Source organism: Netta rufina, assembly GCF_964035555.1.
Source record: "Netta rufina genome assembly, chromosome: 1".
Taxonomy (NCBI): Eukaryota; Metazoa; Chordata; class Aves; order Anseriformes; family Anatidae; genus Netta; species Netta rufina.
In genome coordinates this window covers 193,942,920-193,961,947 of record NC_140123.1, presented here as the reverse complement: position 1 = coordinate 193,961,947, position 19,028 = coordinate 193,942,920, and positions in this window count along the sequence as shown.

The window sequence follows — 19,028 nt, the reverse complement described above, 5'->3', positions numbered from 1 at the left end:
TGACCACTAATGGGGATAAAGCACTTCAAATCCCTCTGAGGAAATCTTAGCTCCAGCACTAGGAATATGAATGGCAGTTTTTAAATGCAATTCCCAGTCACACATGGAGGTGAAACGATTCTCTAAGATTGCTGAGTGGGTGGAGTAATACCACAAGCAGCTGAGCTGTAATCCATGAATCTCATGTACTCATTTTTCTTTGGCACAATAACACATTCATTTGCCAAAGACAGTATGAGCTGGAATCATATATCATTTGTATGTAGAAGTTAAACAATAACTACTGTTTCATGCATACTTTACATACCACTGTTGCTCTACATAAAAACAATGTTTAGAAATTTCAGCTAATAATTTACAAACAAAAAAATATTAACAAGATTACCAAGTCAAACAGACCTAAAAAGCAGCTAACATCATTGATGTTTTACCATTAACAATAAAAACACATTGCCAAAATCTGTGTAATCTTGGATTTCTTTGGAAAGATGAGGTCAGAACTGTAGCTCAAGGAAGTTCCAATGGAAAGGTTCATAACATCTGTAGCCTGTAACTGAACAGACAGTTCAAGGCAGTTTGTTAGCTGAAGAAGTGTCAAAAGAAGAGAATTTCAATATGATTTTCAATCACTAAAAGATGAGAGAGAAATGGTTTGGCAACAATTGTAAGCCACCAACATGAACTTCAAAAGCAGACTATCCAATTGATATCAATGTTTTGTTAACAGAAGAAATATGTTATTACTCTTAATAGCAATAATACACCGATATAAATGTGTTTCATTCTTAAAAGGAATTCCTGGGTGTCTTCAAAGTTAAAAGACAGAGCTTCTGAAAATCTCTGTTTCTGAAAATCTCATGTTTCTGAAAATCTCCTGTGGACCATCACACAATTCACCATAATACATGTAAGTTTAAAATGAATAGCATTGAATAGATGGAAATAAATATAGTCTTTGATTTTGAACCTAATGAAGATGTAAGTTATCAACAAAAATTGAAAATACATAGATTGTAGATTCCAAGATTGAACTTAGTGTCTTTGATATGTAAGATAAATGGAAACGGATGACAACCAACATACTGATATTCCAACAGATACAACACACATACTGATACTTAGTTAAGTATCAGTACTTACCAAGTTAAATTATTTTAACTAGATATGAATCATTTAAACCACATAATAGAAAAGAGAGCACATATAAAGTTTAATGCTACACCAGTTGTTCTTTATGGGGTTTTAGCTCAGAGGAGTGCTGTTTTTATTTCAGGCCTTTATCTTCAAACCACATCTTAGACCTTTACAGCTACAACAAGGTCATTTCTGCAATGGTTTATAACTATAACTTGAACTCTTTCTTTTTCTTTTTCTTTCTTTCTTTCTTCTTCTTCTTTCTTTCTTTCTTTCTTTCTTTCTTTCTTTCTTTCTTTCTTTCTTTCTTTCTTTCTTTCTTTCTTTCTTTCTTTCTTTCTTTCTTTCTTTCTTTCTCTTCCTCTCTTCCTCTCTTTCTGAAATTGTACATCATGCTTCTCATCTGCAATTATCATAGACAAATTCTGATCCTTTTTCCCAACCAGCTGCACAAGAAAAACACTCGCAGGAGATGGTTTACTTTCCTCCTATTCCAAACGTTTTTATCTGATGTTTTTATCTGACCAACAATCTAGCAGTCAGTTCTGTCTTTTAGCCTTCTTTCACGGTAGAATGATTCTCTTTCCTGTCTATAGCTGTCATCTGCCTTTTCTATCCAATCTCGCATTTGCTCGTATTGATACAGCTCCAGTAAAACAATACTTGGTTCCCTCTGATTTTATTCAGCTCTCCAGTGAAACTCCCATACTTACATAGTTTCGCTCTTGAGACTGGCCCTGTGTAACACCCGTTTTATGAAGTGGTTCATATTAAGAGACATTATTCCAAAAAAATAATTGTTTCTTACATTCTTTCTAAGTTAAGTGTAGATATTACATATAGAAGCTCCAAAGAGATTTCATCTACAAACAACCAATATATCAGTAGACTTTATGCAGAGTACTAGTAACATTTAACATAGCTGGATTTGTCCAACCCACAATTTTAAAAAATGATTAATTGTGTGTTAGCCTTGTAGCATGCAAGCTAGCAGCACTGAATTCTCAACAGCAGAACATCATTAAAAACATCTCATCCAGTATTTCCACACAAAACCAGTGTGAATTGTAGTAGTATATATGAAAGATAAATAGCATGATAAATGTAATGCCACACAATTTTAGATTTTATATCACACACACATTATTAACAAGATCACAGCATCCTAAAATAGCAATAGAATAACAGAAATTCTGTTATTCTTTTAATGAAAACATATTTTAAAATAAAGATTTCTCTTCTTTATGACAACCTGACAACCATTAAAGAATTAGTTCCCAGAATTTCATGTAAGCAAAGTATGAAACTATGTTTTTAACTGTCCCAGAGCAATCAGAAGTTATAGACAAAATTTAAAAGAATATATTATTGTAGAATACAAATGAAAATGTTTTCCAGAAGAAACTCTGGACAGCAAATGTTAGAATGTAGGTCATGTCACACAATAAACGTTAATAAGATTTAGTTTTGTCCTCAAATACATAAGGAAAAGAAAGAATGTAACATAAAAGGCTGTAACATTACTAAGTACAGCCCCCAGAATGGGATAGACGTGGCTGAGTATGATTCATTTTGGCTTGGTGGCTTTATGACCTGCCAAAGTTCATTGTAATATTAAATTAAATTATTTTTCTAAATAACTTGCATACTGATATCATTGAAAATGTTATTCTATCTTCTGAGTTAAAAGCCAAGACCACGATCAAATATTTTTTTTTATTCTTGGCCATTTTTCCTGGAGAAGAGGAGGCTCAGGGGTGACCTTATCGCTCTTTTTAGGTACCTCAAGGGAGGCTGTAGCGAGGTGGGGGTTGGCCTGTTCTCCCACGTGCCTGGTGACAGGACGAGGGGGAATGGGCTTAAGTTGAGCCAGGGGAGTTTTAGGTTAGACGTTAGGAAGAACTTCTTCACTGAAAGGGTTGTGAGGCACTGGAACAGGCTGCCCAGGGAAGTGGTGGAGTCACCATCCCTGGAAGTCTTCAAAAGACGTTTAGATGTAGAGCTTAGGGATATGGTTTAGTGGAGGGCTGTTAGCGTTAGGTCAGAGGTTGGACTCGATGACCTTGAGGTCTCTTCCAACCTAGAAAATTCTGTGATTCTGTGATTCTGTGATTCATTTGTTCTTCTCCGTCACCACTCTAGAGAGCAAATTGTTCTCACCCATAATTACACAACCACTTTCAATGTGTTTTGGTTTGTTTTAGGAATTGTTATATGCTGCATCAAAAATTTATGGTATGTATTATTTGATTGAATAATATAATCATTGTAGTCTAAAAACATAAAAATACACTTTTTACTTGGAAAATAAGAAGTTTTTCCTTTTCTTTTTAATACATTTGCATTCAATTAAAGTGCAGACTAGAAAATAATCAATTGGCAACATTCTCCTAATTGAAAAACATGGAATAAAAGCTGCAATAATAATCAAAAACATTTATTGGGATTTTTCCCAGTTGTAGCAGACATTATTTTTTTTTACATGAAACCGCTGTTTTAACAGTATTCATAACAAAATGGCAGAATAGCAGTTAGGATGCAGGTAATTCCTAATGAATCAAGCACACTTTCACAGCTAGTACCACACCTTAATACTGATCATAAAGGCTTTTATTTTTCCTGCACACTCACCTGCTTGGCAGAGCTATCAGCTGCATTGGGAAAAAGATTACTGACCTGAAACTATTGCAAAATGCTGTAACGAAGGGAGTTAACCTCTGATCACCCAGTCACATGTACTTCCACATGTATCATCAGGAAGGACTAAGATGTTTTTCCATATCCAAAGGGATTTGCTTTTGGGAGCAGAATCAAGTACCTGTTACTTGTGCTAAAGTTTGAACATCACATTCATATCTTGGACTACTCTGGGGTTCTGTTACTTTGACTCTACAAGATTACATCTGGAGATGTGGAGCAGACAAAATTTGCCTAGATCTTAAACTGCCAGAAGCACAGTATACCGTGAACATTACACAGCCACAACCCCAAAAGACTTTCAGAAATTACTATCTCTCACTGAAACCACTCAGAGAAGGAACTCTCACCATACAATTCCAGTGGTGTCCTCCAGTAACAGCTCCTGTAGGAAGACCCAGAATTGTGTTACTCTGTAAGCAGAGTAGGAGGAATTAAAAAATAATAAGGATATACTTAAGTGATCCAAACCTGTTTATAAACTACTGGTGGTTGTGATGTTCGTCTTTCAAAGTTGATGATACTCACATATTTTAGAAGTCTGTTAAACTGGTCTTACACTGCAGATGTTAATTATTTTTAAAATAGCCATTCTCCATGGACTGGTTTTCAAGCAGCAAAATATATTATCTGAACAGACACCATGACTGTTTTTGATTTATTTTGGATGACTGGCAGGCTAGCATTTTTCCAGTTCTACAAGGTGCAAAGGGTTTAGAATTGGGTAGTATAGATCTTCATGCATCTGTTTTTCATTTCTTTGTGGGGGAAAAGCAGTCATTTCTTTGGAGAACCAAAACTTCCCATGAACTGCATTTCCTGACCTTGACTTTAAGTCAATGCAGTTATCATCCAAATTTTGGAATAAAGTACAGCAGGGGGTTGTGCTGCCATCCAGAGGGAAGCTGACAGTCTGGAGAAGTGGGCTGATAGGAACTTCATGAAGAGGAGAAGGAGAAGGAACAAGGAACAACCCCAAGCACCAGGACATACTGGGGGCCACCCAGCTGGAAACAGCTCTGAAAAAAAAAAAAAAAAAAAAAAAAAAAAAAAGTACCTTGAAGCACTGGTGCAGTAAATGACAAATATTCAACTATCAAAAAAAAAAAAAAAGCTATTGTCAAATTAAATACTTCATAGTATTCTTCTTAACTTCTCTGAATAATGAAAAGTGTGCTGTATTATGGTAGAAAAAAAAATGTTAAAGCTATGTTCTAAATACACTGTTATCACTAAGCGTCATTCTGAAACATTAAATGATTCTGGCAGCACATCATTCCAAAAAGATTTTGTCCTGATAGATAGATACAACAATCTCAGGCCAAAAGTAAATGACATTTGATGAGCGTCTTCCATAGCTCCTCACCTGACATTTTTATGGCCAAGTGCCAAACAGTATATCTGTCAAAAGAGTACTAATATTTCAAATTAGAAAAGACTCAATAAACAAAATGAGGGAAAAATTGATAAAATTTAATGCCTTGGCTATAGAATAAAATATGCCTTATATTACAATCATCTGAAAATATAAGATGCATTTAAGACTGAAAAACTAAGACCATTTTAACTAAGATTATTTATATACTAAAAACTCCCATAACTCTGATCATTTGCAGAACTGAAGTACTATATGATATGTTGAAATGTAGTTAAATATCTGATATGAACCCCAACACTTAAAATGTGCGGTTGTAAATATGAAGAAGAAACCACCTGAAAGAAACACAATTAATAAAGTCCCACAGCATTTCTCCAAAAGCAACTTTTATAAAAGGAAAATTTTATGCCTGTATTTTAATTACTTTCATAACTTCACAATAATACATCAATAGCAACTTTATCTGGTAGCTGGCTAATACCAAGAAAACAAAAAGAACTTTCTAATTTTATCCCATAACCTATAACTTGAGAGGAAAAATTTATTTTAATATACCTTTTCAAAGTGCTCAGCACTTAAGATATGTACCTCAACAATAAGATGTTAGAGTGAAAACACTCCAAAGATGACAGTGTGTTTTACAGAATAGTATTTCCATATTAGTTATTTAATTTTTCATGCAATAACGAACACAATAAAAGATTGTTTTTCATTATAGCAGTGTATGAAGTATAATTTGAAATATGCTTTATAAAAATGCAGGCATGCCCTGGACAGAGTTCACTCAAAGTATATGGGCATAAGAGAAACCTTGAATCAAATAGTAGTTTACATGTTGTACTCAGAAACAATGTATATAAAGCCATTGCAAAAGTAAGGAAATTATTGCAAATTTAGTTTCACCTCTGTTAACCAACATAGCTAAGTGAAGAAAGAGTGATGACTCACTTAAGCATAGAGTGTGTTGATTATCAAAGTGCAAGTTATTCTAGTTATACTGATTTATTTTTTTTTTATATATTAAATAAGTCACTAAGAAATGTGAGTCAAAAAGGGAATTTTTAATAAAAGGATTTGTTTCACTAAATAAAATATTTCTTCTTTAAGAGAAACTTCTGTCATGACCTATATTCTGTGCAGCTCTACTGAAATGAACAGGATTGAAAAATCTATCAACCAGAACCCATTTTTTATTTTTTTTTTTACCACAGAGATTAAGTTCAATGAAAAGAAACACAGAAAAATACCGAGAGTATTTTACCAAGATTTTAAAAGATATTCAACATATAAAAAAAACTATACAAAGGCTATAATTTCTTTAGCTTGGAAAGAAAAAAACTGAAATATCACTGATGATGCATCTTTTACTTACTACTAGCATTTAACTGGGTAGACAATGCATTCAAGCAGTTGGCCTAATCCTAACCCTCAAAATATGTTGTTGTTCCACAAGCAGTCCATCCTCACTACACATCAACTGCTTAAAACTATTTTAAAAATTGTTATTTCTACTTTTATGCTTTTATTCTAGAATCCCATGAGTTTGCTACAGCCATATTAACTTTAAAGACATTTATGGAGAAGTTGGTTCTCGGACTTATTGAGGCGCACCTGGGGGACAAAGCAGTCATTGGTCCCAGCCAGCATGGGTTTGTGAAGGGTAGGTCCTGCCTAACTAACCTGATTTCCTTTTATGATAAGATCACCCGTATGGTGGACCAAGGGAAACCAGCTGATGTGATTTTTTTGGACTTCAGCAAGGCTTTTGACACGGTTTCCCATAGGATCCTACTGGACAAAATGTCCACCATACAGCTAAATAAAAACATCATACGATGGGTGAGCAATTGGCTAACGGGCAGGGCCCAAAGGGTTATGGTAAATGGGGCTGCGTCAGGCTGGCGGGCGGTCACCAGTGGGGTCCCTCAAGGCTCCATTTTAGGGCCGGTACTTTTCAATATTTTTATAAACGATCTGGATGTAGGAATAGAGGGTATTTTGAGCAAGTTTGCTGATGACACCAAACTTGGAGGAGTTGTGGACTCAAATGAGGGCGTAAAGGCCTTACAGAGGGATCTGGACAGGTTGGAGAGCTGGGCGATCACCAACCGCATGAAGTTCAATAAGAGCAAGTGCCGGGTCCTGCACCTGGGACGGGGAAACCCTGGCTGCATGTACAGACTGGGCGATGAGACGCTGGAGAGCAGCCTAGAAGAGAGGGATCTGGGGGTCGTGGTAGACAGCAAGTTGAATATGAGCCAGCAATGTGCCCTGGCAGCCAGGAGGGCCAATCGTGTCCTGGGGTGCATCAAGCACGGCATCGCTAGTAGGTCAAGGGAGGTGAATGTCCCGCTCTACTCTGCGCTGGTGCGGCCTCACCTCGAGTACTGTGTGCAGTTCTGGGCACCACAGTATAAAAAGGACATGAAACTGTTGGAGAGTGTCCAGAGGAGGGCTACGAAGATGGTGAAAGGCCTGGAGGGGAAGACGTACGAGGAACGGCTGAGGTCACTGGGCCTGTTCAGCCTGGAGAAGAGGAGGCTGAGGGGAGACCTCATCACAGCCTACAACTTCCTCGTAAGGGGGTGTCGAGAGGCAGGAGACCTTTTCTCCATTAACACTAGTGACAGGACCCGCGGGAACGGGGTTAAGCTGAGGCAGGGGAAATTTAGGCTGGACGTCAGGAGGGGGTTCTTCACAGAGAGGGTGGTTGCACACTGGAACAGGCTCCCCAGGGAAGTGGTCACTGCACCGAGCCTGTCTGAATTTAAGAAGAGATTGGACTGTGAACTTAGGCACATGGTCTGAACTTTTGGGTAGACCTGTGCGGTGTCAAGAGTTGGACTTGATGATCCTTAAGGGTCCCTTCCAACTCAGGATATTCTATGATTCTATGATTCTATGATTATGTTGTTCAGTGTGCATTATGCACTTACAAAGTTTTTTTTAAGCTAAAGAAATGTGTAGCCCCTTTTCAATAGCATATTCCTTCTGTACGCCCCATGCCTTTGAAGACTTACATCCCATGATAATTACAGCTGGAACCATCACAGGCTTATCTAAACAAAAATCTGTTTAATTTGGAACTATGGATTATTTCCTTAACTACAAAACTCAATCTAATTTAAAGCTCATTAGAATTTTAACACAGCTCCCAAAAAAGAGTATTTGAAGAAATTGTACTGTATGACTTTTATTGACTGTATTATCATCTCTAGGACATAGTTTCCCAGTAGAAGAACAAAAGTGAAGCTTTTGATTTGACACATTAGGTAGTAGCCTTTTGCATTTTCAGCTCTGAAATGGCCAGCTGAACCATTCATTTCATGCAAAGTCAAGACCACAGTAACCAACTTTAAAGCAGAGCAATCATTTTCTGTCTATAATTCAACAGAGTACTGTTGTACCGGTGACGTTCTTAGGAAACTTTATCATAAAAAATGACATTTACAAAGCACATTATTTCCAGATGACTTTGAAAATAGATTTTATCCCAGCAGCAAATAGAAACCAACAGACATTTTTTTGCATGGGTCCAGAAGAGAAAGTTGCAATAAATGATAGTATACTAATGAAGATGTGTACCAAAACAACCTGTGATTTTGAAACAAGCCACTGCCAAATATATCTGCAGTGCTAGAGATAAAAATAAAGTCTCCTTACAAGGTCCAAAACTTTGAGAAATCTGGGCATGCTCTATTTGCCACAGGCTGTGAATGCTCAGAGTAGACACAGATTCTGTAGAAGATACCAAAAAGGAACAAAGATTTAAAGTGGTCTTGAAAACAGAAGGATCTGAAAAATCTTAATATGAATTAAAACTGCTGAGATCTAACATCAAAATTCACCAACTATGGCTCGCCTTAGCTCAGTTTCCTCCTCTGCTGGAGCTTTTCTACTGCTAACCAATGACCAGAGGCTGGGGGAGATGGCACCCAGAAACAATCTCCTGTTGAAGGAGATTCTATCTGGACACTGGATCTACCAAAACATGAGGACTTATGGAGGCAAGAAATTAAAAAAATTAAAGCTCTTCCTTTCTGCAGCAAAGGGTTATAAACACTTAGCTAGTGGAAACTGTTGCCAGTAAACACAAGAGCTGTTTCTGTACTTATTGTACTGAATAAAAAGTGACAGCTCAGGAAAGGGTAACTAGGTGACAGACACACAGATTTGCACTTCTCTGGATTAACAGAGCTGTATTTTTTAAATACAAATTGGAAGCATTTAAATTAGAAGGATTTGGTGTTCTTTCTCCCTAGCAGCAATAGTTCCCAAAGTTTCTGGATGGCTCCCTTCTTTGCTGTTCCAATTTTTGTTTCCTTTGCACTTTACATGTAAATAAAGCCATTATTTTTTGGCTTAACCCCAAAGATCCACACCTCTAGCTTCCTGTTCTTCTTTGTGTGCCCTAAAAAGCACAACCTCACACTTCCAAACCAGTTCCATGCACACCTGTCTGGAACGTCCCCAAATCCCTGCATTAGTAGTGTCTTATTTTGTTTATGCTGGTCCTTAACCAAAACAACACAAGAGAATCAGCTCCCATCCTCTGTGGCCCAACTTTGTTTGGGATAGTTCTGTCATTAAAAATATATTACAGCTGTGCTCCCATGCATCCCAGCAGCCACAGCACACCCCACTACAGCCCAGTTTACCTCACCACTGAGAACTGTTTCATCAGTGGTTCCCAATAAGCTTAGGTTTGATGCATTGTAGTTCAATGAGCACTCTACACCAGCAAAATATGCAGCCTTGAGATTTTAGATATGCAAACACTATTTAAGTAATTACAGAAATAATTCCTCTTCCTATGATGACATCTTTATATATGGATCATAGATATAGGGTTTAAAACTTGTGTGGATTATGAACATTTCTTTTTCTTTTTTTTCTTATTCTTTATTATTTCTTATTCAAAATCAGTATAATTCTCACCTTTTACTTGATTCTCCTCATAAATGCACATAAAATTATACACTATGCTGGGACCAATGTCTAGGCTGGCAACTACCTTGCTTTTCACATCCAAACCTCAGAGTTGGAATTGCACTGGAAATGGAAAACATCAATGTTTTCTGCTAAGCCACTGAGGTAACACTTGACATTATAGTTGATTTATACAGGCTATAAAAATAATTTTATACATAAACAGAAGGGAAATTTTATTTCTTATATTTTTATAGCTGCTTTGTAGCCTTTTTCAATAGGTATGGCTACTGGTATGGTATACCACAATAGCTGTCACTCTTTGATACATATGAATTCTAGATTGTGTCCATATATTTTATGTATGTATGATCTGATTCTTTGCAGCAGCAGCACCCGCAAATAACCAAGTGACCTCCACCACTCCTTCTTTCCCTTCTCAAATACTGATAATCCCAGAAAACTAAGAAAATAAAAAGAACAGATCACAAACTTACCCTCTCAAAAGAACTACAGACATTGTAAGATAGCTATTCTTTCTTATTTGAGCTATTGATGACAATGACTTTATTTCTCAGGCGAGGTGCAGTTCACAGATCAAAAACACTAAATCATAGAATCATAGAATGTCTTGGGTTGGAAGATCATCTTATTGAAGACCACCTTAAAGACTATCTAATTCCAACCCCCTGCCATGGGCAGGGATACCTCCCACTAGACCAGCATGGGCCCAAAGCCCCATCCAGCTGGCCTTGAACACTTCCAGGGATGGGGCATCCACAGCTTCACTATATTTTGAGTCCATGATTTGGATGTCAGAAAAGATAAAGAAAAAAGAAACAGTGAAATTGATCAGTGAAATCAAATACCATATACATATATATAGTGTGTATATATATATATGTCTTCAAATACTATATATATATAAATTTGAAGAAATTGAGTTTCCGTTGGTCTAGGGAAAAAAAATGCAATACTACAGTTGACCCTCTATATCTAAAAATGTTGCAAGTGCAATGGAAAAAAAAATGTTCCTCATAGACACTGAAAGAAAAACAAGAGAAGATAAATACAATTTTCTGGAAAAAAAAAAAAAAAAAAAAAAAAAAGTCATCATTCAAGATTGTTTTTTGTCACTTAACCTTATAAAAATCTGCTATAATCTACAAAGTGTGCTCAGAGACCCTTCTTGATAGAGACTTTTAAGAACACACAGCTGTTTAAGTAGCTTAATTAAAAAGTAGCTTATATTATCCTGTATCATGGACAGCTTGATTAGCATGGCATGTAGTCTATCAAAAGAAGGATTAAAAAGGAAATTTTGAAATGTTAAATACACATTATAGAATCACTTATCTACTACTTTTAATGAACAGTTGTCTTGAAGTTCGACTGGAATAAACCAAATGATTATAAAGGTACATTTAAGACCTGTTTTTGTTTGAGAAAAATACCAGTGTGTCTTAAATCCAGCAAGAGATGCAATGTAGGCAGTTTGTTTTCTATGTTTGAATCATGCTCAAACATTATGTTTTAGGGAATCTACGGTACAATATTATTTAATTATACAATTTAATAAGTTTACACTTTAATTAAGTTTAAGTTTTAAGTTTACACTTTAATTTGAGCCATACATGGCTATTTAAGTTCAAACCCACAGCCATAAGTTGTGGCCTGTTCTTTACTTTTACTTTCCTTGTATCTGAGTGGACTCATGTTGATAAAGAGTCCATGTTCACAGTTGCTGCTGTGTGGAGACATGAAAAAAAAAAATCATATCTGCAGGATCTGTGGAACACAAAGTCTCAGGCAGAGTGAACAAAGCATTTATTTCTTTTGTTTTCTGACACTTTTTTTTTTATTTTTATTTTGATCTTCACTCAACCTGCCATGAAGAATTCCCTCTAATTGAAGCCGAGACTGTGACTCTGATCCCTTCTGTTTTATCCCTATCACTGTACACTTTACTTCCCAGAAAACTGTACTGACACACTCCACACTGTACTTCTGACATATACTCCACAATCCTAACACCTCTCAAGTCTGCTTTGCATCAGCATCACTGATCTTTAGAAAGGAGTACCAGCACCATCTCTCCTAGCAAAGCAATGGAGGGAACCACTGCCTCGCAGCGTTCATGGCACCAAGTTGCCCCAGGTCAACCAATAAATGGCAACCCGCAATACACCCAAGCAAAAGGATAAAGTGTTGGAGTAAGCATATTTAATTTATACACCATAATTTTCTTTTACATAACATGTATTTTTGTCTTATGTAAAACAGATATATAGACTTACATGTCATTTTTCCCTTGTAAATCTGAACCCACATGCTCCACTTCTGTATAACTATTAAGATTTGGACATTATAATGGATTATTGCTAGAGCTATCTTCTGCTCTGCCTTTTTTCTTTTGTTCTTTCTCAGCAGATCGTATTTTATCCATGCTCTGATTTTTAAAACAGAATGAATAATTTAACATGGCTCCCACCCTGAATGAAGTAAAAATCTACAAAACTGCAATTTACTTTGAAACACAAAGCAGTCAAGCTCATCAATATAGATTTCTGAATCGAAATGCTATTTGTTAATTCATTTGAATAAAATACACATTGCTAGTTACTGATTTTAATAAATTTTATACTTTTTCTTAATACTCTACATTATCAAACAATAAAAACCTGTTTGCTTTCACCATAATATATTCCTGCTGCTGTCAGCTACACTTTAATGTGTGGATCTGTATTTATGAAGGGACTTTTGAGTATTTACACAAATAAATTTAAAAATGCTAGATGTGTGCATGCGCTTAACTGGTCCCCTGAACTGGGACCATGTAAATGTTATTTACATCTTCTTTCCAATCCAATTAAACTTCATAGAATAGTATAAAAACTCAATTTATATCTTAACAATTTCAAGCTTTGGTAAAAATTCCATTTCTCTTCTATATGAAGCAATAAGATGTAATTAGATTTAGAATAAAAAATACTTTTCATTTGACTCATAGGTCAATGACACATTAAAATATAGTAACTCTCCTTATCTGATTTGCTGAAAAGACTATTGAATAAATTAGACCTTACAAGACTACTTGCATTTGCCAACATCTCTCTTATTTTGGATTAAATATTTACATATAATTTCATTCAATATAATTGGAGCAATAATGAATGGAATATTCTATGGTTCCTGTCCAACTTCTATGATAATTAAACAAAACTATTAGCTCAGACGATCTTCAAAATGTTGCTGAATCTTCAAAATGTCACTGAAAAATGTTGCTGAAAAGGAAAAAGGAATAATTGTCCATGTCCTTGGTATATATCGGAAATATATACTATTTCCAGTAGAGAGGATTATGAAGTAATGGAATAAACTGACTACAGAGATTTTCATGTCTTCAATACTTGCAATTCTTAAGATCACTAAAATCACTGATTAGTGATTCATGTCAAAACAAATATCATCATAGTTTTTTCTCTTCACTCATGGACTAGCATTTGTAATCTCATATCACATACTTACAAACACAACTTTAATTGAAACACACAACACATCTGTATGTGAAAGTTAAGGCAGGAGGGAAAAATCAATTTCACATGAGCTGCACCAGCAGCTGAACATGCTTCAGAAAAGGGTAAGAATATGCAATCTTACAATATTCAAATCTAATGCAAAACTCTAAATCCTATTTTCTGTAGAGTAAGAGAAAAATACATATACACGCTTTTTCTCTTTTGTCAGCTACAGACTAATCATAAAATAATCAAGATTTATTTTTTTATTATTTTTTTCTTTACAGTGGGCAAAAAGTCTGAGAAAAAACAAACAAACAAACAAACAAACAAACAAAAAACAAAAACAAAAACAAAAAACTCCCTGTAAAACACATTTATTAAAAAAAAAAAAGATGGCATCTATAGCCTGTACTAGTTGCAAATATTTTGATAAGCATATTTTAGTGGCCAAAGCTTGCTTCCATTTAAGTCAATCTCTACTCTCTAAGAGTTCAGTGTAAGCAGAATTAAATACTCAGTCTCTTTTATCTTGTGATGTGATGACTTCACTTACAAGACTGAAAGACCACACAAGGAAGAGAAAAAATGATACAATTAATGATTTATCCATGGTTTGACTGCAAGGAAGTTATAACAAGTAACACTACCTCAGTTTAACTACGAGATAAGTAAAGGTTTTTGAGGAACATTAAGCAGAAGTCATATTCTTTATGTATTCTTTAGGCAATATATATAGATAGATAGATAGATATCAAAAGAAAAGGATTTGCAATGTTTTTAGAAAGTACCTCCAATGTCAGTCTTACCGTATTTGCAGTATTGCATGCCATTAATATTTATATTCAATATGCAGTCTACACAACAAATGCTGTAGCACCAGCATTTTGAAGTCCAAGTTCAATATTATAAGCCACATAACATACACACAATTTAATGCATACCATAACACAGAACCTATTCCCTTTTACATTATTTCTCTAAGCTTTTCCTCTAAAAATGTAAGTGGGTCTTCTGGATGCAAAGCAATTACACCACAAAGCAGAACCGGCAAAAATAAACTGCAAATTAATATCTTTGTGTTAACAGTAAAGAAGCATCTACATATGAAAATATTAAAACAAATCCAAGATTACCAGCTTCTTTTAAAATATTGTAAAATAGAGACATTTATTCTTATCACTAACCTTTAATTTCATTTATATTTTAAATTGAATATTGCATGCATCATCATATTTCAGTTGCTAGACTTCAAAGCACAAAGTTTAAGATAGTAATAAAATATGGGGTATTCCTGTAACTACTTCTACTAATAATTTCATTTTAAATGTGCATTAAAAAAGAATATTTGTGAAATTGGATACTTTTATTTTTTAATACAAGGAAAAAATACACACACATACAGAGAATTTAAAGCAAGATTAACTCTGTGCAGCTAAGAATATGTTGAATTGGGAAGCATGACCAGAAATCAGTCTTGCAACAAATATTGAAAACAAAACAAAGTTTATAGTAAGATTTGCTTTTCAAGATTGTTACCACACTACTTTGCATTACATTTTAGGAATAATGCACAATAACTTATTAACTATTTTTCTCTCTTGCATTTAGCTGTCTTCAGCTAAAGGATGTAGTTCACAGTTGTGAGCTCACATACAGGAAGAACTGCTAAATTATATTGATTTTTAAAAGCATATGGGCGAAGTCTGGTTATTTAAATGAATATTTAATGGCAATGATAAATTAGAAGGTTGTTTTCCAGGTAAAAATTTCAGAACATGACTGTGTATTTTTAATGAAACACCAACCTACATTAATGCAAAAGATTTTATCCTGGGACACATTGTTATGCTTATATTTCCCTCTGTTGGTTACCAAGAAACTAGCTTTTAATAGTTACCACAAAGCCAAAACCTGAGTTTTTAGATTTTCTTCCAGACAATGCAGGAATGTAATGACTTACTGTACAAATTCAAATGATTTCTGACTTTGCAGAGCAGTTTGGGGTAAGAGATCACTGAGAGTTGGAACATAGATTCACAGTAACAGACCTTTTTGGCCATGAGTATGTGTTGTATTTTTACATGCCTACAAGTTAAGATTACTAATAAAAAGGCAAAGCAAAATATGCACAGACACAATGAAAGGCAACTATCTTCAATTTACACACCTTGAATATTTAATAATACTAATTAACACACTAATTACAACCATAACATCTATTCAGGACTCTTAACAAAAGTTTAATTTTCATGGTAAATCTCAATGGTGGATTATATTAAGAATATATTATAAATCTAACACATGGCTGTAATTCATGACAAATAATACCATTTTAAATAATATGCAGGCAGCTATACAGCATTCTTCACAAGTTCTCCTGTGGATAGATTTTCCAAAGCCAATCCTAAGGTTGTTCAGCTACTCCCTCTCCTGGATCAAGCCAGGATCTGTCTGCCATATGAATCCCAATTTTTATTATTATGAGCTTTACTTATTTTCTTTTCTTTATAACTTTTCAAAAGAACACAAGCAATTATATATATATATATATATTATTTTTTTACATTGGAAGTTGTGAAAGATCTAACACACAGAAAATCCAAAATATCCAACAATACACTGGACTGCAAGGCCTCTATTTAACTTATTTGAGAATTTGTTTATAAAACCTAGGTAAGGAAAGGAATTGTAGCACCTGGTCTTGCAATTCTCATTCAGGTAGTCTTCAGTAATAATTGAGCCAGATGTGTAATTAAAAATAAAAATAAAAATATTCCAAATCTGCACAAGTCTGGCTATTTCAATTAGACTTCTACACTCTTTCCAGCAACTGCTAAGTTTTCACAACCTAAAAAATTTACTTATCCATAAGACTGAAAAAATAAAACAAAAGAATATTCATGCATCAAATGTTAGTTACTTATCAGTAAAATCCCCTGCTCATCAATAACATAGTAATTGTAGGGCAAGAGCAAGTGCCGGATTCTGCACCTGGGAAGGGGCAACCCTGGCCATATGTACAGGCTGGGGGACAAGAGGTGGGAGATCAGACCCACAGAAAGGGATCTGGGGGTTTTGGTCAACCGCAAGCTGAACATAAGACAGCAGCGTGCCCTGGCAGCCAAGAAGGGCAACCATGCACTGAGGTGTATCAAGCACAGCACTGCTAGCTGGTCAAGGGAAGGGATTGTCCCGCTTTGCTCTTCTCTGGTGTGGCCTCACCTCCAGTACTGTATGCAGTTTGGGGCACCACAGTACACAAAGGATGTGAAACTGTTGGAGACTGTCCAGAGAAGGGCTACAAAGATGGTGAAGGGTCTAGAGGACAAGATATACAAGGAGGAGCTGAGGTCCCTTGGTTTGCTCAGCCCCGAGCAGAGCAGGCTGAGGGGAGGCCTCATGGCGGCCTGCAGCTCCCTCACAAGGGGAGCGGAGGGGCAGGCGCTGAGCTCTGCTCTCTGGGGACAGCAACAGGACCCGAGGGAATGGCATGGAGCTGGGACAGGGGAGGGTCAGGCTGGGGGTTAGGGAAAGGGTCTGCACCCAGAGGGTGGTCGGGCACTGGGACAGGCTCCCTAGGGCAGTGGGCACAGCACCGAGCTGCTGGAGTTCAAGGAGCATTTGGACAACACTCAGACACAAGGTCCAATTTTTGGGTGGTCCTCTGTGGAGCCAGGAGTTAGACTCGATGATCCTGGTGGGCCCCTTCCAACTCAGGATATTCCATGATTCTATGAATTCTTCTTAAAGAAATCAAAAAACTGCTGCAGTACGCTTATCAGTAGCTATCTTTCTATGAAGAGCTATCTTTCTTTGTCAGCAATGCGACAAAGGTCATCTGTTGTTTAAAAGTTCACAAAGAAAAAGTTAAAATTGTGTAGCATTCAATTTAATGCTATACAGCTTAGTAACGGAAGAATCATTCTAAACCCCCTTTCGGCATGCTTTTAGAGCTGTTAAAAATAAATTCATACCTACATATGTAAATATATTCCTACTTCTTATTCATGTGTGAAATAGAAAGCTATTAAGAGTCAGCAGCTGAACAAAAATACCTGATATCCAAGAAGCTTTACAAACTCTTTAGCTGTGACACTTTTTTGCCATTGAAATGACCTCAGTACACAGAACAATAGCTTTGTTAACAGACATTGCAACAGTAACTTCCATTTATTTTCAACACAAAAAATAACATGACAGGATGGCATGGGTGATGACTGTCAGCTGTGCCTTAGAAAACACTCTCTAAAATGACAAAGGAACATCTATGTCTTGTCTGTAATGTTTTCCAAAGCAAAATAACTTTTCAGTTTCAAGATCTGTGTTCTATGCCTAAAAACAAAACAAAACAAAACAAAACAAAACAAAACAAACTAAACAAAAACAAACAAAACAAACAAACAAACAAACAAACAAACAAAAACAGATAATCTAAATGCAACAGATTCATTTTTACCAACAGTTCTTAAACAGTCATATATTTTCTTTGTTTTCTCTTACTTCTAGTCCAGGACAAAATCAACACAACTTCTTTATAGTAATTTATTAGAGATACAGCAAGTTTTAATCTTTACGATTCTCCAAAATCCCATAAACTATTGAGAATCAGTAGATGCCAGTGTGGTTTAACTGACAGCTCCTGTTGTTTTCTTGCAAACCTTCATAATCTGCAGTGCTTTTCCAAAAACACCTATTAAAATGAAGAGGCTGTATCCTGTCAAATTTTTAAAAATGAACTAATGAAGTTCCACAATAAACTTTTGTGTGTGTGTGTGTGTGTGAAGATTGGATTAAAACCCTTGACCTTTGTTGCTTTTGATGTGTTGTGACTACCACAACTCCTGCTCACCAGTAATGATCTTACAGTGTCTGTGTGTTTTTAATGTCCATTTGCATTTCTTACATCCATTTGTTGACTCACCAACTGCTTAGAAGGCACTTGGGCAGAAAACATCTTTTGATATATGTACAGCACCAAGCACAACATAATATCCCATCATTACCAAGGTTCCTAAGCCTTACAATGATGTTGACTAACATACTAAGTAGTAGTATGTGAGCTCAATGTAAAAATAAATAATATATATATATAAATTTTGTTATTTTGTTTTGTTGGTACAAATGTCTTAGGTCCTGTCCTCATACTTACAGTGCTGATGACATGCTGTTCATCACATATTCAAATTACTCTACTGTTTACATTTTAGATCTACCATGACACCTTACTTAAATGTCAGTGCAGGATTATAATTACTTCATGTCTACCTGCAATAGGAGAATACATTGTAACCAGATGCACTTTAGCAAAGACAGTAAAAGCTTGCATCCCTGGGATGAGTTCCAGCAAGCCTACAGTGGATTACCACTGA